Here is a 25,936-nt window from a genome sequence, read left to right on the forward strand (position 1 = left end):
AAGACTGAACATTTACTGAGGTTGAATGGCATCTCCCTTCAGGGATCAAATCAATTATTCATCTATTGATCAATTCATTATTAATCTTCATTTTACAGTATATATCCTCCATGACCTGCAAGTCTGCACTCTGACAGGAGATTATGAGAAAGACAGCTTCCTAATCACAGGACAGGACAGCGATCAAATATATTGCGAATATATATATATTTTTTAACCTTTATTTAACTAGGCAAGTCAGTTTAAGAAAAAATCTTATTTACAATGACTGCCAAGGAACAGTGGGTTAACTGACTTGTTCAGGGGCAGAACAACATATTTTTACCTTGTCAGCGCAGGGATTTGATCTAGCAACCTTTCAGTTATTGGCCCAATGCTCTAACCAATTGGCAACCACTTGGCAACCAATATATACAGTGCATTCGGAAAGAATTCCGACCCCTTGACTTTTTTCTAGATTTTGTTATATTACAGCATTATTCTAAAATTGATTAAATAGTTTTTCCCCCTGATCAGTCTATACGCAATACCTCATAATCACAAAGCAAAAACAGGTTTTTAGACATTTTTTCAAATATATTAAAAATAAAAAGCTGAAATATCACATTTCCATAAGTATTCAGACCCTTTACTCAGTACTTTGTTGAAGCACCTTTGGCAGCGATGGGTATAAGGCTACAAGATTGGCACACCTGTATTTGGATACTCTCACTGGAGATCCTCTCAAGCTCTGTCAGGTTGGATGGGGAGTGTTGCTGCACAGCTATCTTCAGGTCTCTCAATAGATGTTTGAATTGGGTTCAAGTCCTGGCTCTGGTTGAGACACTCAAGGACATCCAGAGACTTGTCTCGAAGCCACTCCTGTGTTGTCTTGGCTGTGTGCTTAGGGTCGTTGTCCTGTTGGAAGGTGAACCATCACCCATACTGAGGTCCTGAGAGCTCTGGAGCAGGTTTTCATCAAGGATCTCTCTGTAATTTGCTCTGTTCATCTTTCCCTCGATCCTGACTAGTCTCCTAGTACCTGCCGCTGAAAAACATCCCCACAGCATGATGCTGCCACTATCATTCTTCACCGTAGGGATGGTGACAGGTTTCTCCAAATGTGATGCTTGGCATTCGATCCAAAGAGTTCAACTTTGGTTTCATCAGACTAGAGAATCTTGTTTCACGTGGTTTGAGAGTCTTTAGGTGCCTTTTGGCAAACTCCAAGCGGGCTGTCATGTACCTTCTACTGTGGAGTGGCTTCTGTTCGGCCACTCTACCATAAAGGCCTGATTGGTGGAGTGATGCAGAGATGGTTGTCCTTCTGTAAGATTCTCCCATCCCCACAGAGGAACTCTGGAGCTCCTTCAATGTTCAATGCTTTGGTACCCTTCCCCAGATCTGTGACTCAACACAATCCTGTCTCGGAGCTCTATGGACGATTCCTTCAACCTCACGGCTTGGTTTTTGCTCTGACATGCACTGTCTGTTACATCTGCCCCTGCCACACGCCACACCCTCTACTTCTCATCCCGTGTCTCCTTAACCTGCTGCCACTCCCCCAGTGCTCTCTCCCTCCCTCTGTGTGTATGTGGTTGTGTGAGCGGAGACAGGTGTGCTGGAGACAGAGCAGATCCCCACCAGCTGCAACCTTTTCCATAATCAAGACCTCTAAAAATACTCAGCCCTGCCACTTCCACGCTGCCAGATCATAATCTCTGCTCAGTCAGTCTACGTTTCAAGCCATTTGTTCATGTATAGAGCTTGCTATCCTGTTGTGCCTGTGTTCCCTAGCCCGACGCTGCTTTTTTCTCCAATACAGTTCCATCCGCTCTGCCTCTGGTCCCTATCAGCAGTCCCTCGTCTCGTCAGTCCTGCTTCTCTGCCCTCGACCCCTGCTCTACGGCTTCCTTGGATTCCGCTCCGGACCTGCTCACCCTGCCCTCACAGGGGAACCTGTTTTCACTTTGTCATTACGGGTAGATTGATAAGAAAAAAATATTTATTTAATACATTTTTTTAATAAGGCTGTAACATAACAAAATGTGGGAAAAGTAAAGGGGTCTGAATTCTTTCATTGTGCACTGTACAGTGTTCTATCCAATAACTTGTCTGCCACTGTAATCTGTCTGCTTCTATGCATATTGATGAACCATTAGCCACTGTTACCACCAAAGACCATGTGACTTCTGCCTACACATGGAATACTATATCATGTCATTCTGGGCACAGATTACTTCCCTCAAGCACCTCGCTCGCTCTCCCTCTTTCTCTCTATCTCTCCCTCTCTCCCTCTTTCTCTCCCTCTTTCTCTCTCTCTCTCTCTCTCTCTCTCTCTACTCCCCTCCATCCGCTTTCTCCCCCTGCTCCCTCCATTCCCCCTCTCTCCCTGCTCCCTCCATTCCCCCTCTCTCCCTGCTCCCTCCATTCCCCCTCTCTCCCTGCTCCTCTCTGTGCTCACAGTTCCCCACCTCCCTTCAGTGTTTTGTGTTCCATTTTTATGAGGTCATGATGAAATATTAATAAGGGGGACAAGCATCTTAACTGAGATGTCCTGGGGAGGCTATTTAACTACTGATGGGGTTAATAATGCTTTGTGGTGGAAAACACACTGTACATATATTTGGGATACATTATGATTTGTAGCAGAACCCCTCAAACACAATAAGTTACATCAGGGGCAATGATCAGATATTAAATGTAGCCTTAATGTACACCATGTGGCTATAATCTGCTACACAAGAGATTTGGGACAATTAAGACAAATGATCAGATGTCCATGGCCTATTTCTGTCCTAATATACTGAACCTATAGCTTTGTCTGAGTATGTACATGTTATATAGTCATATAGTTAGAATTGATAACTTCACTGCATGCTTAGAATAGCTTCCATCCAAGAAGTCCTCATGTTTGTAACATTTCTTCCAATACAGTGTTATAAGCCCCCTTTTCCCTATTGGGAATGACAGAATAGTAGACCTTTTCCCTATTGGGAATGACAGAATAGTAGACCTTTTCCTTATTGGGAATAACAGAATAAAAGTCATTTTCCCTATAGGGAATGACAGAATAGTAGACCTTTTCCCTGTTGGGAATGACAGAATAGAAGACCTTTTCCCTATTGGGAATGACAGAATAGAAGACCTTTTCCCTATTGGGAATGACAGAATAGAAGTCCTTTTCCCTATAGGGAATGACAGAATAGTAGACCTTTTCCCTGTTGGGAATGACAGAATAAAAGTCATTTTTCCTATAGGGAATGACAGAATAGTAGTCCTTTTCCCTATAGGGAATGACAGAATAGTAGTCCTTTTCCCTATAGGGAATGACAGAATAGTAGACCTTTTCCCTGTTGGGAATGATAGAATAGAAGACCTTTTCCCTATTGGGAATGATAGAATAGTAGACCTTTTCCCTGTTGGGAATGATAGAATAGAAGACCTTTTCCCTATTGGGAATGACAGAATAGAAGACCTTTTCCCTATTGGGAATGACAGAATAGAAGACCTTTTCCCTATTGGGAATGACAGAATAGAAGTCCTTTTCCTTATTGGGAATAACAGAATAAAAGTCATTTTCCCTATAGGGAATGACAGAATAGTAGACCTTTTCCCTGTTGGGAATGACAGAATAGAAGACCTTTTCCCTATTGGGAATGACAGAATAGAAGACCTTTTCCCTATTGGGAATGACAGAATAGAAGTCCTTTTCCCTATAGGGAATGACAGAATAGTAGACCTTTTCCCTGTTGGGAATGACAGAATAAAAGTCATTTTTCCTATAGGGAATGACAGAATAGTAGTCCTTTTCCCTATAGGGAATGACAGAATAGTAGTCCTTTTCCCTATAGGGAATGACAGAATAGTAGACCTTTTCCCTGTTGGGAATGACAGAATAAAAGTCATTTTTCCTATAGGGAATGACAGAATAGTAGACCTTTTCCCTATTGGGAATAACAGAATAGAAGTCCTTTTCCCTATTGGGAATGACAGAATAGTAGACCTTTTCCCTATTGGGAATAACAGAATAGAAGACCTTTTCCCTATTGGGAATGACAGAATAGAAGTCCTTTTCCTTATTGGGAATAACAGAATAAAAGTCATTTTTCCTATAGGGAATGACAGAATAGTAGTCCTTTTCCCTATTGGGAATGACAGAATAAAAGTCATTTTCCCTATTGGGAATGACAGAATAGAAGACCTTTTCCCTGTTGGGAATGACAGAATAGAAGACCTTTTCCCTATTGGGAATAACAGAATAGTAGACCTTTTCCCTATTGGGAATGACAGAATAGAAGACCTTTTCCCTATTGGGAATGACAGAATAGAAGACCTTTTCCTTATTGGGAATGACAGAATAGAAGAGCTTTTCCCTATTGGGAATGACAGAATAGAAGACCTTTTCCCTATTGGGAATGACAGAATAGAAGACCTTTTCCCTATTGGGAATAACAGAATAGTAGACCTTTTCCCTATTGGGAATAACAGAATAGAAGACCTTTTCCCTATTGGGAATAACAGAATAGAAGACCTTTTCCCTATTGGGAATGACAGAATAAAGGTCATTTTTCCTATTGGGAATGACAGAATAGTAGACCTTTTCCCTATTGGGAATGACAGAATAGAAGACCTTTTCCCTATTGGGAATGACAGAATAGAAGACCTTTTCCTTATTGGGAATGACAGAATAGAAGAGCTTTTCCCTATTGGGAATGACAGAATAGAAGACCTTTTCCCTATTGGGAATGACAGAATAGAAGACCTTTTCCCTATTGGGAATAACAGAATAGTAGACCTTTTCCCTATTGGGAATAACAGAATAGAAGACCTTTTCCCTATTGGGAATAACAGAATAGAAGACCTTTTCCCTATTGGGAATGACAGAATAAAGGTCATTTTTCCTATTGGGAATGACAGAATAGTAGACCTTTTCCCTATTGGGAATAACAGAATAGTAGACCTTTTCCCTATTGGGAATGACAGAATATAAGTAATTTTCCAAATAGGGCACTACTTTTGACCAGAGCCCTATGGGCCCTGGTCAAAAGTAGTGCACTACATAGGGAATATGGTGCAATTTGGGACACAAACATCGTTTTTTCCCCTTAATACCTGCAACTAAAAAAATACCAAAATAAGAAAATAGGATTTGAAGCCTGGCAAACTGGAATACTCTCTGGGAGTCTCCCTGGTCACTTGTCATTAGACACAATCTGATGGATTGCCCCCAACGTTCACAGTGTCATACTGAAAGACCTGCCATTCTTATTATTCTCTTGCTCTAGTTATTATACTATATTCTCTACATATCTCTTTCTCAGTCCCAGACAGTGCCTTTCATGTAAATTAACATTTAGTACAACCTCAGAAAATATCCCTATACCAAGATCACGGAAGGGCAACTTCGATGGGGGACGCAAAAAAAAACTAAACTCATCATGCGCAACCACAGTGGCTCATGGGTATTTAAAATGTTTATTTTTTATTTTTTTATGTGTTGGTCTACCGGCCTATCCCTGACCTAGATGATATGAACAAAACGGCCCCTGATTATATATGACCGATACTGTAACTAGAATGTAAAAAAATACAGGCTCTATCTTCAATTACATTACATTATAATGTAATCTAGAATAAGAAAATGAATTACCACAGTGTATCACTATGGTATAGCACACCCAGTAGCCTATGTCAAACTACAGGCAGTACCCAGCTGTAGGGTATGCATCACACTATGAAAATCTAGTTCAGAGAACATACCAAATTATTGCAGATTGCATTGCATAACTTTGAACCACATACGGAGTTCTTGACACTCTCAAAGAATTCCCATCAGACACCAGAAAATATTCATTTTTACTGTATAGTCCTCACAAGTGCTAATCAATGTCCACTGGCTACACGTTAATAACACAGCCTAGCTAGCAAGAAACACATCACAGCACCAAAACAAATGGACAGCAGATTAAATCTAAGTTTATTTTTTGTCGTGTATACACATTTCAAGATGCTATGCCTGGTCTATTCAATCCAATTCTATTCTACTCTATTTTGTTTTAGGCTATTCTAGGCTAATCATGTTCGTGTGTGGGTCACTGTGGTAGCTTTCTGGAATTATACGCATATTTCTCAATAATTATTTTTCACTACCTGTATGTGGACAAATTTAACGCAATATGTATTGAATTCAAAACAAAATACATTTAGTTGAGAATGTAAACATTATATTTTAGAGCGGGTGAAGTAATGGATGTTGATATCAAAAACCAAACAATTGAAAGCAAAATGTATAGAATTGTAAAAAATCATTTTAAAGCGAGAGCAAAACTCTATGGAAATCGTTTCAATAGGATTTGTTGCTGGGAAAGTTTAACGAAAACTATTTTTGCATTCGTTTTCAAATACTTTTTTGTAACATTTGTCATAGAGTTTTGCTTTCGCTTTAAAATGATTTGCTTACAAGTTATTGGGTTTTGCTTTTGATGTCTTATTTTTGTTTACAATTCTATACATTTAGCTTTCAATTGTTTGGTTTTTGATTTCAACATCCATTACTTCACCCGCTCGAAAATACAATGTTTACATTCTCAACTTTATTTTTCATGTTCACGATTTATTTTTATTTTGAATTGAATACATACGGCGTGATATTGACCCCATACACACTGAATTTGAGAAGGTTGGAAATAAATGAAGAGAGAATGTGGGGGCGGAGTAATTCGAGGCGCTGCCACCCTCCCTCCCTCTTCAGACCGGAGGACGGAATATTCATTCCTACAGGCTCTCTTCTCAGACAGAGCTCAAAGACCTAGCTAGCAGACACTTTAGTGTGCGCATCGGGGAGAGAGAGCGGGCTAAATGGGTGTAATTATACCTCTCTAGTTGATCCGGAAGGTTGTTTTTGCCACCTAGCTCGTCATGTGATTGCCCCTGGCTTCATATGCTTAGTTTTTTTTTGTGAACTTGATTTCCAGCCCAACAGTAGCCTACATACCATCGCAGAGAAGCCAAGTAGGACTTGTAATCTAATACCAGTGGCGCGTTTTTAGTAGGTTGGGGCTGTTGCTTTCCAAAAAGGTGGTGGACCCGACACAAGCCTCGTGTGGAGACTGTCACTTTAACTCTAGGTCTAACGAAAAAGGCAACAGCCGAACGCAAGTAGACCTGACACCTTTGTTTTTTAGTCGGAGACGTCCCGAGAAGGAGTGTCTCACTCCCAAACCAGTCTGTTCCCGTAGTGATCTTTTCAATCCCGCTACAAAGAAGAGGATTTCAAGGAATATAATATATGCGCAGATTAAAAGGTCAGTTTCCGATATAAGGGCTTTATATTTTTAAAATATCTTATCTTGTCTTCTATGTGACATTCGATTCTTGGATCTACTGATCACGTCTGCCTGCTCCGTCAGTGAAAGTGTTCAATTTCAGGATAAAAAGAAATTCAAGGAGATGGAGAGTGATAATTATTCCCCTTCCCTCTATGGATACAAATATGAGGGTACGGGCAACACACGACTGCGTTTGAGATATATATATATACACACACGCCATTTAGCTCGCCAAACGAGCATGGATCGGGCAAGCGTCTCCGTGTAGCGACCTACTTCGTGCCATTAGCTACAGAATGGCAAACTTGCCAAAGTCATGACCAGAGATCTGGCTAGCGATCCAGCGTTGGCCGAGCCTGGTCCTCCGCGGCAGCGAGCTAATCATACCGAGCCTTCTGCCTGCTGTTAGCTAGCTTCTATTTCAGACTTGTTTTGCCCCTTTGCAGCTGCTGGTGTCAGTCAAGTCGCTGCTGGTCGTTTCCTGGCTTTCAAAACGGCACTAAAAACAGGTGCATTGCAAGTAGATATGTGGTGACTGTTCGATATGGTGTTCGCTAGCTAATAACATGAATTGACTTTCTTTATTTCACCTAATATCATGGGTTTCGTGCAGTGCTTGACTTGGACAGGAGCTCACAGGAGCTTGAGTACTGGCACCTAAAATGTTCTACTGCTTGAGCTCCTGTTCCTCGAATAGAATATTAGCTCAAATGTATTGTGGAGCTCCGGAGTACCGGAACCTATTTTAGTCCAAATCAGGCACTGGTTTCGTGGGTGAATTGGCTAGTTAATGTTTTTTAAAGCTATTGACATCACTTGCAAGGAATGTACAGAGAGATCTGCAAGGGCTATAGCGAGAACTGTGTTATGTCAACATTATTACAATGGTTTGCTACTTTTCAGGGCCTGCCTTGCAAATGGTCTGAGGTTTTGTTGTTGTTTAATAGTTTATTAGATCACATTACAGTCACCAGAACTTATCTAATGTTGGATAGGCTGGGTCTGTAGACTTATTGCTTATTTTCTCTTATAGGTAGAACATATAGATGGGTTTTGTTGAATAAAGCCTACCCAATGTTGTTACACGGTTGCCTCTGACTTGCTGAAAACATGATTTATCTAGCTAGATCCAATTCCACATTATGACAGGCTAGTGGGAGCCAGTAGGTATTTCTTTCATGTAGGTTTACAGCTGTTACATTGCCTTGCGTTACGCGAGAGCGAGCCCCTTTTGAAACCACCCAATTTAGTAACATTGTATCAAAAAATGACAATACATCTTATTACGTTCATCACCGCTCTGTAACGTCATACCGCAATGTTACAATGTAGCGCAATTATCTCGCTACAGCTTGGCTATACTGTGTGATTTACAGGGAAAATAACACTGGTGTATAATTGATTCAATGGTAAGAGTGTGTTGTAATGTTACCGTGGGATGTGTTTTAATATTTTACTCACGTACCAGTTCTCCATGGACACGTTTGAAACCTTCCAGTTGGGGGATATCTATATTATTTCTATTGACCTAACGCAAAATGCTTTCTCTCAGTCTGAGGCTGAACATACAGCAGGGAAACATTTATAGAGGATATCAAATACACGTTCATTCTGTTTTTATTTTTTTACTCTTTTTAAATATTGTCTTGATAACCTCACCCTGTTGTAAGTGGATAAACTATCATTTGTTTGCTTTTCGAGGCATTGGTGTGGGAGCGTAGGCTGCTATTTTTAGGTTCCTTCTCAGAAGTGTCCCCCCCAAGGTGCACTTAAACACTTAGGAAGAGCAATTGATTTGTGTTTTCACTGAACCCAATAGACACCCAGTAGATCAGTGTGTGTGGTTGTTTATTGTTCTGATTCATGAGGGAATCATTCACATTTTATCATAGCTATTTAGATACTGTTTAAGTCCATCAACCTTGGCTACTTGCCTGCTAGGAGTGGCATTGCATTCAGAAGCCTAAACTGTTTCTAATAATGAACAACAATGGCCCATATCGAGAGACAAGAGGTTTATACAATTATGCCTCAGCGTGTCCTATTTTCAAAAGTGTTGTTTAAAAAAAATTGGTTTGTGGCTCTCTACTTTCGGTGGTTTCACTATTGGAGCCTATATATATATATATATATATATATATATATATATACCACCTCTCCATGACCCTAATATATATCATATATATATATATATATATATATATATATATATAAAATAAAATGATTTTGCTTGGCCAATCATTTCTATGCCTTCACTATTTCATGAAGCAACAGTGCGGTAGTTTTGTTCTGTAATTAAACAATCCTTAAGTGCTTATAGTATAAACATGGAATTCCTTCTGGAAACTGAAAACAATATATGCGTCCTGAATGAAGCCCTATTACCTATGTAGTGCATTACACCCTTAGAAAAAAAATGTGCAATCTAGAACCTAAAAGGGTTCTTTCGGCTGTCCCCATAGGAGAACCCTTTGAAGATCCCTTTTTGGTTCCCATGAGAACTCTTTTGGGTTCCATGTAAAACCCCTTTCACAGGGGTTCTACATGGAACCCAAAGGGATTGTACCTGGAACCAAAAAGGGTTATCCTATGGGGATAGTCGAAGAACCCCTTTTGAAAATGTTTTTTTTCTAGGAGTGTACTTTTGACCAGGGCCCATAGAGGGCTCTGGTCAAAAGTGGCGCGCGATGTATGATGGAATAGGTTGCCGTTTGGGTTGCAGAAATGTCATGTTTGCACACAGCATAGACTAGTAATATAGTAGTACCACCTCTCCATGACCCTAATATATCATGTTGTAATATAGTAGTACCACTTCTCCATGACCCTAATACATCATGTAGTAATATAGTAGTACCACCTCTCCATGACCCTAATACATCATGTAGTACCACCTCTCCATGACCCTAATGCATCATGTAGTAATATAGTAGTACCACCTCTCCATGACCCTAAAACATCATGTAGTAATATAGTAGTACCACCTCTCCATGACCCCAATACATCATGTAGTAATATAGTAGTACCACCTCTCCATGACCCTAAAACATCATGTAGTAATATAGTAGTACCACCTCTCCATGACCCTAAAACATAATGTAGTAATATAGTAGTACCACCTCTCCATGACCCTAATACATCATGTAGTAATATAGTAGTACCACCTCTCCATGACCCTAATACATCATGTAGTACCACCTCTCCATGACCCTAAAACATCATGTAGTACCACCTCTCCATGACCCTAATACATCATGTAGTACCACCTCTCCATGACCCTAATACATCATGTAGTAATATAGTAGTACCATCTCTCCATGACCCTAATACATCATGTAGTACCACCTCTCCATGACCCTAAAACATCATGTAGTACCACCTCTCCATGACCCTAAAACATCATGTAGTACCACCTCTCCATGACCCTAATACATCATGTAGTACCACCTCTCCATGACCCTAAAACATCATGTAGTACCACCTCTCCATGACCCTAAAACATCATGTAGTACCACCTCTCCATGACCCTAAAACATCATGTAGTAATATAGTAGTACCACCTCTCCATGACCCTAATACATCATGTAGTAATATAGTAGTACCACATCTCCATGACCCTAATACATCATGTAGTACCACCTCTCCATGACCCTAAAACATCATGTAGTACCACCTCTCCATGACCCTAAAACATCATGTAGTACCACCTCTCCATGACCCTAAAACATCATGTAGTACCACCTCTCCATGACCCTAAAACATCATGTAGTACCATCTCTCCATGACCCTAATACATCATGTAGTACCACCTCTCCATGACCCTAAAACATCATGTAGTACCACCTCTCCATGACCCTAAAACATCATGTAGTACCACCTCTCCATGACCCTAAAACATCATGTAGTACCACCTCTCCATGACCCTAAAACATCATGTAGTAATATAGTAGTACCACCTCTCCATGACCCTAATACATCATGTAGTAATATAGTAGTACCACATCTCCATGACCCTAATACATCATGTAGTAATATAGTAGTACCATCTCTCCATGACCCTAATACATAATGTAGTACCACCTCTCCATGACCCTAATACATCATGTAGTACCACCTCTCCATGACCCTAATACATCATGTAGTAATATAGTAGTACCACATCTCCATGACCCTAATACATCATGTAGTAATATAGTAGTACCATCTCTCCATGACCCTAAAACATCATGTAGTACCACCTCTCCATGACCCTAAAACATCATGTAGTACCACCTCTCCATGACCCTAAAACATCATGTAGTAATATAGTAGTACCACATCTCCATGACCCTAATACATCATGTAGTAATATAGTAGTACCACATCTCCATGACCCTAATACATCATGTAGTAATATAGTAGTACCATCTCTCCATGACCCTAATACATCATATAGTAATATAGTAGTACCACCTCTCCATGACCCTAATACATCATGTAGTAATATAGTAGTACCATCTCTCCATGACCCTAATACATCATGTAGTAATATAGTAGTACCATCTCTCCATGACCCTAATACATCATGTAGTAATATAGTAGTACCATCTCTCCATGACCCTAATACATCATGTAGTAATATAGTAGTACCATCTCTCCATGACCCTAATACATCATGTAGTAATATAGTAGTACCATCTCTCCATGACCCTAATACATCATGTAGTAATATAGTAGTACCATCTCTCCATGACCCTAATACATCATGTAGTAATATAGTAGTACCACCTCTCCATTAGCCTAATATATCATGAAGGTGTTTATCATTATAATCGTGTGAACATGACAGAGTACTTCCATAGACCCTTCGGTTCAGTGTTGATTCATAATTGTAGTGCTCTCAGGTGAACCTTGTCACAGGGGTTTGAACTCTCTCTGTTTGTGTACAAGTGTGTGTACGTCTGTGTGTCTGTGTGTTTGTGTGTGTCATGGGGTAACGATGAATACACATACTCACACTACAGACACTCAGGACCCTGGTCTAAAGTAGTGCACTGTAAAGGGAATAGGGTGCCAGAGTCCTATTGACCCTGGTTAAAGTAGTGCACTATAAAGGGAATAGGGTGCCAGAGTCCTATTGACCCTGGTCTAAAGTAGTGCACTATAAAGGGAATAGGGTGCCATTTGGATGCAGGCCTGTGTCTGCATCAGCACACAGGACGGTATAGTAGTTCCCACTTCAGCTGGAGCGTTGGAGCCTAACCTACATACTCTGATGGTTGTAAATAACCTGCGGTGGGGTTGTCTTAAAGGCTATGGGCAAGGTTTGGGACGGAGCCGTGATGATCAGTGCTGCACTGAAGCACGAGAAAGCAACAAAGGTATTCACTTTACACACTTAAAAAAAAAAGATTAAAAAGGTTAAAGTCTGTATTGTAAAATACATGTTCTCGTTGACTTAGGCTTCCTGCTTAGGCCTAATTAAAGGCAAAATAAAAATGCTATTTGGGGGTTATTTTGTTTGGTGTTCCTCCTGGAACTACAAAGTGTTTTTTTTTTTTTTACCTACAAGGACAAGCTGATTATGGTTCTTGGTAGGCATACCTTTTGTATGGGTCCAAAAGGAATATCTAAAGTTCTATGCTGGAATTGCATAGAATGTTAGAATGTCTCTTTAGAAGAAAACGACATTCTGATTCATCTGCCTTCGAGGTCTCTCCTGAGATGAGACACCCTGTTGAAACTAAGCTGGTTCTCAAATGGTGCACAGACAGACTTGTTTTACAAGGCCTGACGGAAGCATTGTGTGGTTTACTTTGTTTCTACTGTAGGCTAAAACGTTGATGTTTTTCTGTCTTTTTTCTAATCGATATTCCTTCGAATGCTTTTTATTTTTTACCTTAGCTTATTCAATACCTTTCAAAATGTTCATGGTTAGTGTAGTTGTATAGGAGGACTAGTCACAAAGGCGGGATAGATATTGGCTGAAAACACAGCATTAGTTAGCCTGGACTTCCAGACAGTGTGCATTGTAGCAGTAGAAGTAGAGCTACTGAACCACTGTTGACACTTTAATCTGACAGAGGACATTCTCTCTCTCTCTCTCTCCCACGGATCAGAAATGTGGATGAAGCATTTTCACAGTCTTTGGTTTCTCTTGTTTTCATGAATCATCCCACATCTTTATAGAATAAGAAACCAGGGCTCCAGACTGTAGTCACATTTTCCCTGTGCAAGTTACATTTTTACAAATGCTATAGCTTGTTGAAGCACAAAACTCTGAATTACAGCCAACACTCAAGCCAACATTTGGCAGGAAACAATTCGACCTAGTCGAGCAACTAAACCTCCACATAGAATCTCTAAGAATTGGCAGGTTGTTAGAGCTGTGTTCTTCTCCTCTGTTGTTGTTGTGTCTTTGTGTAACGTCCCGATTGTGTTTTTAGGAGTCATTACAACCATGTTATCCTATATTATCTGATCTCATCATTCTCTCTACAGATAATCCTCCGTCACTAATATTCTTAACTGAGAGCAGCTTTTAGCCCCGAGCCGCTCTGTCCACAGTGAGAAGCAGTAGCTCGACAGTAGTAGCGCAGTGAGATGCATCATTCTCCAGCACTGCACAGCCAGTGGATAGAGGTGCTCTTTGACATCTGTGAATGGTCATTTTTGGAGAAGTGTGTGTGTGTGTGTGTGTGTGTGTTGTGATCTAGGTGAGAGGAGGTGGGTTTCGGGTAGCAAGAGGGTAGTTGTGTGTGATTCTGAGCCTGATGTTGTAAGAAACACATTGTTTAGGTCTAGGGGCTCTTATGTTTACTACTAGTGAAGGTAGCCAAGTGAATGGCCCGTTTTTACAATTGTAAATCTAGGCTTAGTTCTAAATCAATCGAGTAACAACACACTGAGTTATCCAATCATTGTCTGCCCATATGCGGCAGGTAGCCTATTGGTTAGAGCGTTGGTCCAGTAACCCGAAAGGTTGCTAGAACGAATCACCAAGCTGACAAGGTAAACATCTGTTAACCTACCGTTCCTAGGCCGTCATCGTAAATAAGAATTTGTTCTTAACTGACTTGCCTAGTTAAATAAATAATGGTGGAGTTTTACATAGTCGTAAATGAACCAGAGCATCACATTGATAATTAACTGAAACTCCCCTATATCCGGTAGCCTATAGTAGATGAAAGAGTTCTGATAATAGCCTATATGAAGTCAGATATTGTTTCCAGGGTGAGGATGATTGTTTCCTGTTGTGTTCAACATGAAAGGGTGCCTGCTATGTAAGGAATGGATCCCAAATGGCACCCTATTCCCTATATAGTGCACTACTTCCCTATGGACCCTGGTCAAATGAAATGCACTGAATGGCAATTTGGGATGCAGGCAAGGTGACTCTGGGTGAGGCTATCATTAGTACAGCTACATTAACACAACACCACTGGGACAACTTTATTACCCTGAATGGTTTCAATGGTTAGCTATTTTAACGTCATGGAACCCTGTGTGTTTTGGGTGGGTACTATCAGTAACTTACTGGTTAGCTATTTTAACATCATAGAACCCTGTGTGTTTTGGGTGGGTACTATCAGTAACTTACTGGTTAGCTATTTTAACATCATAGAACCCTGTGTGTTTTGGGTGGGTACTATCAGTAACTTACTGGTTAGCCATTTTAACATCATAGAACCCTGTGTGTTTTGGGTGGGGTACTATCAGTAACTTACTGGTTAGCCATTTTAACATCATTGGAACCCTTTGTGTTTTGGGTGGGTACCATCAGTAACTTACAGGTTAGTCATTTTAACATCATGGAACCCTTTGTGTTTTGGGTGGGTACTATCAGTAACTTACTGGTTAGCCATTTTAACATCATGGAACCCTTTGTGTTTTGGGTGGGTACCATCAGTAACTTACAGGTTAGTCATTTTAACATCATGGAACCCTTTGTGTTTTGGGTGGGTACTATCAGTAACTTACTGGTTAGCCATTTTAACATCATGGAACCCTGTGTGTTTTGGGTGGGGTACCATCAGTAACTCACTGGTTAGTCATTTTAACATCATGGAACCCTGTGTGTTTTGGGTGGGGTACTATCAGTAACTCACTGGTTAGCCATTTTAACATCATGGAACCCTGTGTGTTTTGGGTGGGTACTATCAGTAACTCACTGGTTAGCTATTTTAACATCATGGAACCCTGTGTGTTTTGGGTGGGGTACTATCAGTAACTTACTGGTTAGCTATTTTAACAACATGGAACCCTGTGTGTTTTGGGTGGGGTACTATCAGTAACTTACTGGTTAGCTATTTTAACAACATGGAACCCTGTGTGTTTTGGGTGGGGTACTATCAGTAACTTGGTTAGCTGGAACCCTTACTATCAGTAACTTACTGGTTAGCTATTTTAACAACATGGAACCCTGTGTGTTTTGGGTGGGGTACCATCAGTAACTTACTGGTTAGCTATTTTTTGTTGCTACATCTTGTTTGTTTTTGTGATCCTTTTTCATTCATGTACAGTGATGCCAAATTAAAAGTTGAAGTTCCGTCCTGTTCTATTATGGTACTAAGGTAGAGGACTCGGTTGTATATAGGTCTGTCTCACAGCATAGATTTGATCTCAATGAGAATAACCTTTATAACTAAAGGTTAAATTAAGTATGGAGGACATTTTTTATTTATTTATCTAGACAAGTCAGTTAACCTGTTGCCCAACAGAGTTTTGTCCTTTGAAGAATGTCTCTGCTGGCAAATTGGATACGCTTGTCTGTTCCCAACGTTTGCAGCTGCTGTTGCTCTGGAAATGCAAAGTTCATACCATTCGCATCCAAAGGTCACGCTGAGGTTGGCTTCGCTCTGTAAATGCTTCTGAATAGTATTAGTTAAAACCTCAAACCAGTTCATTAAAATTACATTTTCATATAGTGGAGGTAGAAGGGTGTGTCTGAGGGGGATGAGTTGAGCAGAGCCTAACCTTAAAAACTAAATCTCTCATTTGGAAGCTAAAATTACATTTAATCTTTTCACCAAAATGTTTATATTCAAACATATAAATTGAATCCAGGCAAACAAATGTCAGACTTTTAAAATGTCATTATCATTGATGAGAATGCAGATGACAACTGAACTGACATCATATTCATCTGATAGCATGCAACACCCCAAAATACCAAAAGTTCATTAAAATACAGGGGACGTTAAACAAAATAATTAGCATTTTAAAATGCTTTTAAAAAGCATGAGAAGCTTACACAAACCGACACAATAAAATAGAAAACATTCATAAAATACCTTTCACCATCTTCTTTGTTGGCACTCCTAGATGTCCCATAAACACTATTTGGGTCTTTATTTCGATTAAATCGGTCCATATAAAGCCTAGATATCGTTATATGTAGACTGTGTGATAAACGAAAAAAACATTGTTTCAAAACGTAACGTCATTTTTAAAATTCAAAAAGTCGACGATAAACTTTCACAAAACACTTCGAAATACGTTTGTAATGCAACTTTAGGTATTAGTAAACGTTAATAAGCGATAAAATTCATCAGGAGGCGATGTAAAGATCATTAGCTGTCCGTCTGGAAAAATGTCCGGCTAGAAACTCAACTAAAATATCCGGTCCTAGACCGGATTAGATACGGTGTCCTGTATGTGTTTGACCAAGAAAAAACTCGAAGGGAAATGACAAGACTCTAGACACCCTGTGGAAGCTGTAGGTACTGCAACCTCAGTCAATTAATTGTGGTTCACCTTTATCAATGGGTTCAAATAGCGCATGGATATATTTTCCCATTTTCAGTGATCAGTTTTTCCTGTGCTTTTCAATGTAAATGCCGTTCTGGTAAAGCCACAGCAGTGATTTAACCAGTTTTTTAAACGTCTGAGTGTTTTCTATCCACACAGACTAAGCAAATGCATATACTATATTCCTGGCATGAGTAGCAGGGCGCTGAAATGTTGCGCGATTTTTAACAGAATGTTCAAAAAAGTAGAGGGTCGTCTTAAGAGGATAAGAACAAATTCTTATTTTACAATGACTGCCTACACCCGGCCAAACCCGGACGACACTGAGCCAATTGTGCGCCGCCCTATGGGAGTCCCGATCACGGTCGGATGTGATACAGCCCGGGATCGAACCAGGGTCTGTAGTGACGCCTCTAGCACTGAGATGCAGTGCTTTGGACCGCTGCGACACTTGGACTGTTGGGTTTTTACAGCACACAACTGTTAGCCTATATGACAGGAGTTGTTGAACTAGAGCTGACCTGTTTGATGGAGACAAACAATGACATCTTCCACCTGGCTATTGGTATTGAAGCCATGAGTTTCTGGAATGTGTCTTAAATAGCACCCTATTCCCTATATAGTGCACTACTTTTGACCAGGGCCCATAGGGAAGTAGTGTACAGTGTAGGGAATAGGGGGCCATTTGGTGTGTTGTCTCTGTCAATAGAGCGGTCCAGAGTGGAGAGGGGAAACATGGCTATGCTACTTCTCACAGTTAAACAGCACAGCTCTGTTTTCACACTGACCAGTGTCTTTACACTTAAATAGAGGACATTGTTCCTGGTTGGAGGGTTTTACTTTACTCACTCACTCATCGTCACCCCACAATACACACACACACAGGCTATGCATGCATGGACAGGCATGCATATATGCACACACACACACACACACACACCTCTACTAGTTCAAACACACACACACACACAGCCTTTAAGTAAAGGCTTTCTGTCACACATTTCACAAGGCTGCAGGAATGTAAGCACTGGGAGCACAGAGAGACTCAGTGTCCCCCATTTTTTTTTGTTGTCTCAGTTGAAAGAGCTAGTGATGGTGAGACAGAATGGGCCCTGTGTTTTACTGTGAAGCCCATCGTCACTGAACACCAACGACAACACGCATTCCTTCAATCAGAACGTTAACAGTCACAATGCCGCCGGCGATGACTCACCCAATGGCGTCACACAGCGTCAGGTTAAGGGCTTGCCTCGCTTTGCCGTTGGAAAGACAGGAATTAAATGTCTAGATTGATTTTCACCGGGCGTGGTAAGGAGGTTGGTATATTGGTCTAATGTGTAAATCTTAGAAAAAATACTAAAGAGGTTCTATGTAGCCTACACTACCAACCATTTATGAAAAGACAGAAAACATTCAAAGAGGGTAATCAATCAGTTTATTTGTCACGTGCGCCGAATACAACAGGTGTAGGTAGACCAGACCTTACAGTGAAATGCTTACATACAGGCTCTAACCAATAGTACAAAAAAGGTATTAGGGCTAGGGGGGTTTGGAGGCCAGGGCTAGGGCGGTTTGGAGGCCAGGGCTAGGGGGGTTTGGAGGGCAGTGCCAGGGCTAGGGGGGTTTGGAGGGCAGTGCCAGGGCTAGGGGGCTTTAGAGGCCTGTGATGTTTTATCTATTTCTAACATATGGCTTATTGACCATCCAGGAAACAACTGTTTCTAAGCTGGTATAGAGAGGGGGAGCACCAGCTAAGACATCTGTAGTTGGTTCAGATATGTTAACCAGCTAGATGCTGTCTGTAGTCGGTTCATCTAACCAGCTAGATGCTATCTGTGGTCGGTTCAGATATGTTAACCAGCTAGATGCTATCTGTAGTCGGTTCATCTAACCAGCTAGATGCTATCTGTAGTCGGTTCATCTAACCAGCTAGATGCTATCTGTACCCGGTTCAGGTTGTGGCATTTGCCAGTTCCAGCAAACCAGGTGTGTCTGCATTAAAACGCCGGCTTCTCCACTTCCACTGAAACCACGTCATGCCTTGACTTGTGATATTTTTCTGAAGTGAAGGCTAACATGTTTTTTCCCCCCTAGGTCCTTGTGGAAGATAGCTTAGCAGACTGGCATTCTCCTTGAGGCAAGACCTTGGAAATGTACAGCTTTGGGAAAACAAAAAAAGTACTTTCAAAGAAATATGATTGAGTTTTCAAAGTAGACAGTTTGTTTTGTGTTTTCTGAGAGGGAGAGGAAGAGGAAGAGGGAGAGGGAGAGGGAGAGGTCACAACACTAAAGGGAGTGATTGAAAAAGCTTCTTCCACTTTTACCAATACAAAAGTGGTTATCTCCACCCTGCTACCACGAAAACACTTTCTCCCCTACAACCGTAAACAGATAGCACCTTACTGGTGAATGCAAGCATTTCCCGTGACTGTGGCCCATCACTCCACCCTGGACTTGGACAGCCTTTATGACCAGGTCCATCTTTACAGGGCAGCAGTTCCCACCTTTCCCAAGACCCTGAAGGACATCACCCTCAACCGCAGACCCAGCACTTCACACAGGAGCAACGACACCCCTCCCAGACTGGCGAGACCCCCAAATGCTTCACCATCTGGTAGTCCGACCAACTAATCTGGATTTGGCGGATTCCAGGCAAACTCTACCTGCCAAAATGCATAGTGCCAACTGTAAAGTTTGGTGGAGGAGGACTAATGGTCTGGGACTGTTTTTCATGGTTCGTGTTAGGCCACTTTAGTTCCAGTGAAGGGAAATCTTAATGCTACTACATACAATGACATTCTAAACAATTCGGTGCTTCCAATTTTGTGGAAACAGTTTGGGGAAGGCCCTTTCCCATTTCAACATGACAATGTCCCCGTGCACAAAGCAAGGTCCATACAGAAATGGTTTGTCGAGATCTCTGTGGAATAACTTGACTAGCTTGTACAGATCCCTGACCTCTACCCCATCTAACACCTTCGGAATGAATTGGAATGCCGACTGCGAGCCAGACCTAATCAGTGCCCAACCTCACTAATGCTCTTTTGACTAAATGGAAGCAAGTTCCCGCAGCAATGTTCCAACATTAGTGGAAATCCTTCCCAGAAGAGTGGATGCTGTTATAGCAGCAAAGGGGGGACCAACTCCATATTAATGTCCATGATTTTGATGTGCAGGTGTCCACATATTTTTGGTAATGTGGTGTTTTTGACCGATCAGCTTCCCTGTCAAATGTAATAATTTTAGTTAGACTACCTAAGACAACCTAATAAAAACAACATTGACCACCGGTTTGATGAAGAAAGCAAAAACCTGAGAAAGGATTTGAGTAACCTATCCAACCATAAACACCCTAAACATCCGATCGAACATCTCCGGAGAGACCTGAAAATAGCTTTGCAGCAATGCTCCCCATCCAACCTGACAGAACTTGAGAGAATCTGCAGAGAAGAATGGTAGAAACTCTCCCCAAATACAAGTGTGCCAAGCTTGTAGAGTCATACCTAAGAAGACTCGATGCTGTATTCGCTGCCAAAGGTGCTTCAACAAAGTACTGAGTAAAGGCTCTGAATACTTAAGGAAATGTGATATTACAATTTTTCGCAAAAAGAAGTCGATGTCTGAGTACTTTCCAGTGTATAAATCAATCAATTGGCGAGCGCACTGGGACAGTCTGCCGCACCCGGCCACTGGGACAGTCTGCCGCACCCGGCCACTGGGACAGTCTGCCGCACCCGGCCACTGGGACAGTCTGCCGCACCCGGCCACTGGGACAGTCTGCCGCACCCGGCCACTGGGACAGTCTGCCGCCACTGGGACAGTCTGCCGCCACTGGGACAGTCTGCCGCCACTGGGACAGTCTGCCTTTACCCGGCCACTGGGACAGTCTGCCTTTACCCGGCCACTGGGACAGTCTGCCTTTACCCGGCCACTGGGACAGTCTGCCGCACCCGGCCACTGGGACAGTCTGCCGCACCCGGCCACTGGGACAGTCTGCCGCACCCGGCCACTGGGACAGTCTGCCGCACCCGGCCTCTCCCTAGTAGACTTTGAAGTCAAATGTCTACTGTTTGCTGTTTCTGTCCTCAACCAAGGAGGGCCTACAGCAGCACCAAGATCTTCTGCACAAATTCTGTTAAAATAATGGTGTTCCAAAAAAAGGTCCAGTTGCCCAGGTTAAGAAATACAAAATTCCACCTAGACACCGTTGCCCTAGAGCACACAAAAAACTGTACCTACCTTAGTCTAAACATCAGCGCCACATTTATCTTCCACAAATCTGTGAACGATCTGAAAGACAAGGCATCAAAAGGAACATACAATTAGGATATGGCTAAAAGTACTTGAATCAGTTGTAGAACTCATTGCCATTATATGGTTGTGACGTCTGGGGTCCGCTCACCAACCAAGAATTCACCAAATGGGACAAATACCAAATTGAAACTTGCTTGCAGAACTCTGCAAAAATATCCTCAGTGTACAACGTAAAACACAAAATAATGCATGGAGAGAAGAATTAGGCCGATAAACGCTAATTGTCAAAATCCAGAAAAGAGACGTTAAATTCGCTAACCACCTAAAAGGAAGCGATTCCCCAACATTCCAACGATGCCATCACCTACAGAGAAATTAACCTGGAGAAGAGCCTCCTAAGCAAGCTGGTCCTGGGGCTCTGTTACAAACACAAACACACCCCACAGAGCCCAAGGACAGCAGCACAATTACACCCAATCAAATCATGAGAAAACAAAAAGATAATTACTTGACAAATTGGAAAGAATTAACAAAAAAACAGAGCAAACTAGAATGCTATTTGGCCCTAAACAGAGAGTACACAGTGGCAGAATACCTGACCACTGTGACTGACCCAAACTTAAGGAAAGCTTTGACTATGTACAGACTCAGTGAGCATAGCCTTGCTATTGAGAAAGGCCGCCGAAGGCAGACATGGCTCTCAAGAGAAGACAGGCTATGGGCTCACTGCCCACAAAATGAGGTGGAAACTGAGCTGCACTTCCTAACCTCCTGCCAAATGTATGACCATATTAGAGAGACATATTTCCCTCAGATTTCACAGACCCACAAAGAATTTGAAAACGAGAGAGAGAGAGAGAGAGAGCCTTTGAAGTTTCAGTAATCCATCCATTCGTAGACTCAGATGTTTTTCTCCAGGCCTCTTCACTCCTCCATGTCCAAAACCTTTCCTCTTGATTTGTTTTTAGACCTTGATATTGGATAGTACTAACACAGTACTATCCAATATCAAGGTGTAAAAACAACAGTTCTGTGTTAGTACTATCCAATATCAAGGTGTAAAAACAACAGTTCTGTGTTAGTACTATCCAATATCAAGGTGTAAAAACAACAGTTCTGTGTTAGTACTATCCAATATCAAGGTGTAAAAACAACAGTTCTGTGTTAGTACTATCTAATATCAAGGTCTAAAAACAACAGTTCTAACACAGAACTGTTGTTTTTATACAGTTATTTTAGCAGAAAGCCTCCCACCTGGTTGGTTTACATGTGCTGTTTTTAATCTATATTATATATTTTTTTAGATGGCTTTGATTAGGCAGGTCAAAAATATATGATTTACAATGACGACCTGTCAAGGTCAAGAGGGGCAGGGGAGCCAGGGATGCCAGGGGCCAGGGATGCCAGGGGAGCCAGGGATGCCAGGGGAGCCAGTGATGCCAGGGGAGCCAGTGATGCCAGGGGAGCCAGTGATGCCAGGGGAGCCAGTGATGCCAGTGATGCCAGTGATGCCAGGGGAGCCAGTGATTCCAGGGGAGCCAGTGATGCCAGGGGAGCCAGTGATGCCAGTGATGCCAGGAGAGCCAGTGATGCCAGGGATGCCAGGGGAGCCTGTGCGCAATGCTGCTCACTGCCATTGTCATCCTCTTGGCCAAAGGAAAAGTGACATGCTGCTTTCTCGGCTGCTGCTCCTGTAGATATAGGAGAGGGTAGATGGGACGAGAGGGTAGATAGATGGTGGATTTAAGGGGAGGGTGGATTTAAGGAGAGGGTGGATTTAAGGAGAGGGTAGATGGGAGGAGAGGGTAGATGGGAGGAGAGGGTAGACTGTCACCTGGGCCCGGCCAGGCTGGGGTGGGCTGGTTTCTTGTACAGTATTATGACTCTGATAAGAGAGTAAGAAGAGGATTTACAGACCTGGAGCCTGGGGAAACAGTGATGTATAATCACCCTGCCATCTGTCCTTGCTCAATGGTTGTGACAGCCAGGCCAGGGTGTGTGTCTGCTGCTGAGGAACTTGTAACACCTACACCAGCATTCTGTATGGCAAGCAGGTAAGGGACCGGAAGCTATGCGGAATGTCTGTTACAGTGATAGGTTAGGCCACACGTAGAAATTTGGTCATGGTGTAATTATTGTGAAATCATAGTTGTCCTATGATTACAGCTATTGCTGTAGGACGCAGAGTTGTTCTCGGTCATGCTGGTCATGTAAGGAAATTCAATATCTTAAAGGATTGAAAGAATTTCAGCAGTGAGCTGCTCCAGATTTGAGTTGATCAGGGTTTAGCAGGGTGTATCATTGTTGTAGATGTGAGGTTAGCTTGGGTTTAGCAGGGTGTACCAATGTTCTAGTGAGGTTAGCTAGGGTTTAGCAGGGTGTATCAGTGTTCTAGATGTGACGTTAGCTAGGGTTTAGCAGGGTGTGTCAGTGTTCTAGTGAGGTTAGCATGGGTTTAGCAGGGTGTGTCAGTGTTCTAGTGAGGTTAGCTAGGGTTTAGCAGGGTGTATCATTGTTGTAGATGTGAGGTTAGCTTGGGTTTAGCAGGGTGTACCAATGTTCTAGTGAGGTTAGCTAGGGTTTAGCAGGGTGTATCAGTGTTCTAGATGTGACGTTAGCTAGGGTTTAGCAGGGTGTGTCAGTGTTCTAGTGAGGTTAGCATGGGTTTAGCAGGGTGTGTCAGTGTTCTAGTGAGGTTAGCTAGGGTTTAGCAGGGTGTATCAGTGTTCTAGATGTGAGGTTAGCTCTGGTTTAGCAGGATGTATCAGTGTTCTAGTGAGGTTAGCTAGGGTTTAGCAGGGTGTACCAGTGTTCTAGTGAGGTTAACTAGGGTTTAGCAGGGTGTATCAGTGTTCTAGATGTGAAGTTAGCTAGGGTTTAGCAGGGTGTATCAGTGTTCTAGTGAGGTTAGCATGGGTTTAGCAGGGTGTGTCAGTGTTCTAGTGAGGTTAGCTAGGGTTTAGCAGGGTGTATCAGTGTTCTAGATGTGAGGTTAGCTAGGGTTTAGCAGGGTGTATCAGTGTTCTAGATGTGAGGTTAGCTAGGGTTTAGCAGGGTGTATCAGGGTGCTTTAGCCAGCCGTAGGGGCGTTGTCTGGGGGGTAGTGGTGCTTGGCGGGAGGCTGTGCCTGCTGTGACAGAAGAGGCCAGCTGTCAACCAACTGTCTCCTACCAACTGTGTGTGTATGTGTATGTGTGTGTGTGTGTGGTCAAAGGACCACCAGCCATGCCCTCAATGCTGAGACAGACAGACAGCTGGGGGCAGTTGGCAGGACACACACACAGACACATATATATTTGGGGATGTAATAGTTTGTTCACTCTTTCAAGATTGTATTTTTTTCCAATTCGGTCCTACTATCGGAATGTGATTATTGATTAGATGGATCATTTGATTAGGTCTTAGGCCTACAACATTTCAAATCAAATTGTATTTGTCACATGCGTGGAATACAACAGGTGTAGATAACGATAACAGGTGTTATTGTGAAATGTTTAACCAACAATGCAGTTAAAGAAATGGAGTTAAGAAAACATTTACTAAATAAACTAAAGTGAAAAAAATATATAATTCTAAAATAAAATGACAAAACTACGACGAGGCTATATACAGGGGGTACCGGTGCCAAGTCAATGTGCCGGGGTACAGATTAGTCAAGGTAATTTGTAAAGTGACTATGCATTGATGATAAACAGGTGGGGGGGCATTTGATGAATTGTTCAGCAGTCTTATGGCTTGGGGGTCACTGTTAAGGAGCCTTTTGGTCCAAGACTTGGCGCTCCGGAAAAACCTGCCTTGCGGTAGCAGAGAACAGTGCATACTGGAGTCTTCGACAATATTTTGTGTCATACTCTGACACCGCCTGTTATAGAGGTCCTGGATGTCAGGAAGCTTGGCCTCAGTGATGTACTGGACCGTATCCACTACCCTCTGTAGTGCCTTATGGTCAGATGCCGAGCAGTAGCCATACCAGGCGGTGATGCAACCTATCAGGATGTCCTCGATGGTGCAGCTGTAGAACATTTTGAGGATCTGGGGACCCATGCCAAATTTTTTCAGTCTCCCGAGGGGGAAAAGGTGTTGTCGTGCCCTCTTCACAACTGTCTTGGTGTGTTTGGACCATGATAGTTTGTTGGTGATGTGGTCACCAAGGAACTTGAAACTCTCGACCCGCTCCACTTCAGCCCTGCCGATGTTAATGGAGGGACTGTTCGGCCCTCCTTTTCCTGTAGTCCACGATCAGCTGCTTGTCTTGATCACGTTGAGGTAGAGGTTGTTGTCCTGGCACCACACTGCCAGGTATCTGACCTCCTCCCTATAGGCTGTCTCATCGTTGATGGTGATCAGGCCTACCACTGTTGGGTCGTCAGGAAACTTAATGTTGGAGTCTTGCTTGGCCATGCAGTTGTGGGTGAACTGGGAGTACAGGAGGGGACTAAGCACGCAGCCCTGTGGGGCCCCAGTGTTGAGGATCAGTGCGGCAGATGTGTTGTTACCTACCCTTAATCCCTGGGGACGGCCCTTCAGGAAGTCCAGGATCCAGTTGCAGAGGGAGGTGTTTTGTCCCTGGGTCCTTAGCTTAGTGATGAGCTTTGTGGGAACTATGGTGTTGAACGCTGAGCTGTAGTTAATGAACAGCATTC

General features: G+C 42.3%; 1 protein-coding gene across 2 annotated transcripts in view; it reads left to right on the forward strand.

The window, feature by feature from the left end:
- The first annotated feature begins 6,762 nt into the window (after nt 1–6,762).
- dag1 (dystroglycan 1) overlaps nt 6,763–25,936 on the forward strand; it is a 67,265-nt gene continuing 48,091 nt past the window's right edge. Inside the window, exon 1 of one of the 2 annotated variants that reach the window (XM_065004340.1) lies at nt 6,763–7,286. The gene's annotated coding sequence lies outside the window, so the exon portion shown is untranslated. Of the gene's footprint in view, nt 7,287–7,465; nt 7,820–25,936 lie in introns of those variants that run through there. The other variant, XM_065004341.1, reaches the window with a different exon arrangement.

The sequence above is a fragment of the Oncorhynchus nerka genome, linkage group LG2, assembly GCF_034236695.1.
Source record: "Oncorhynchus nerka isolate Pitt River linkage group LG2, Oner_Uvic_2.0, whole genome shotgun sequence".
Taxonomy (NCBI): domain Eukaryota; kingdom Metazoa; phylum Chordata; class Actinopteri; order Salmoniformes; family Salmonidae; genus Oncorhynchus; species Oncorhynchus nerka.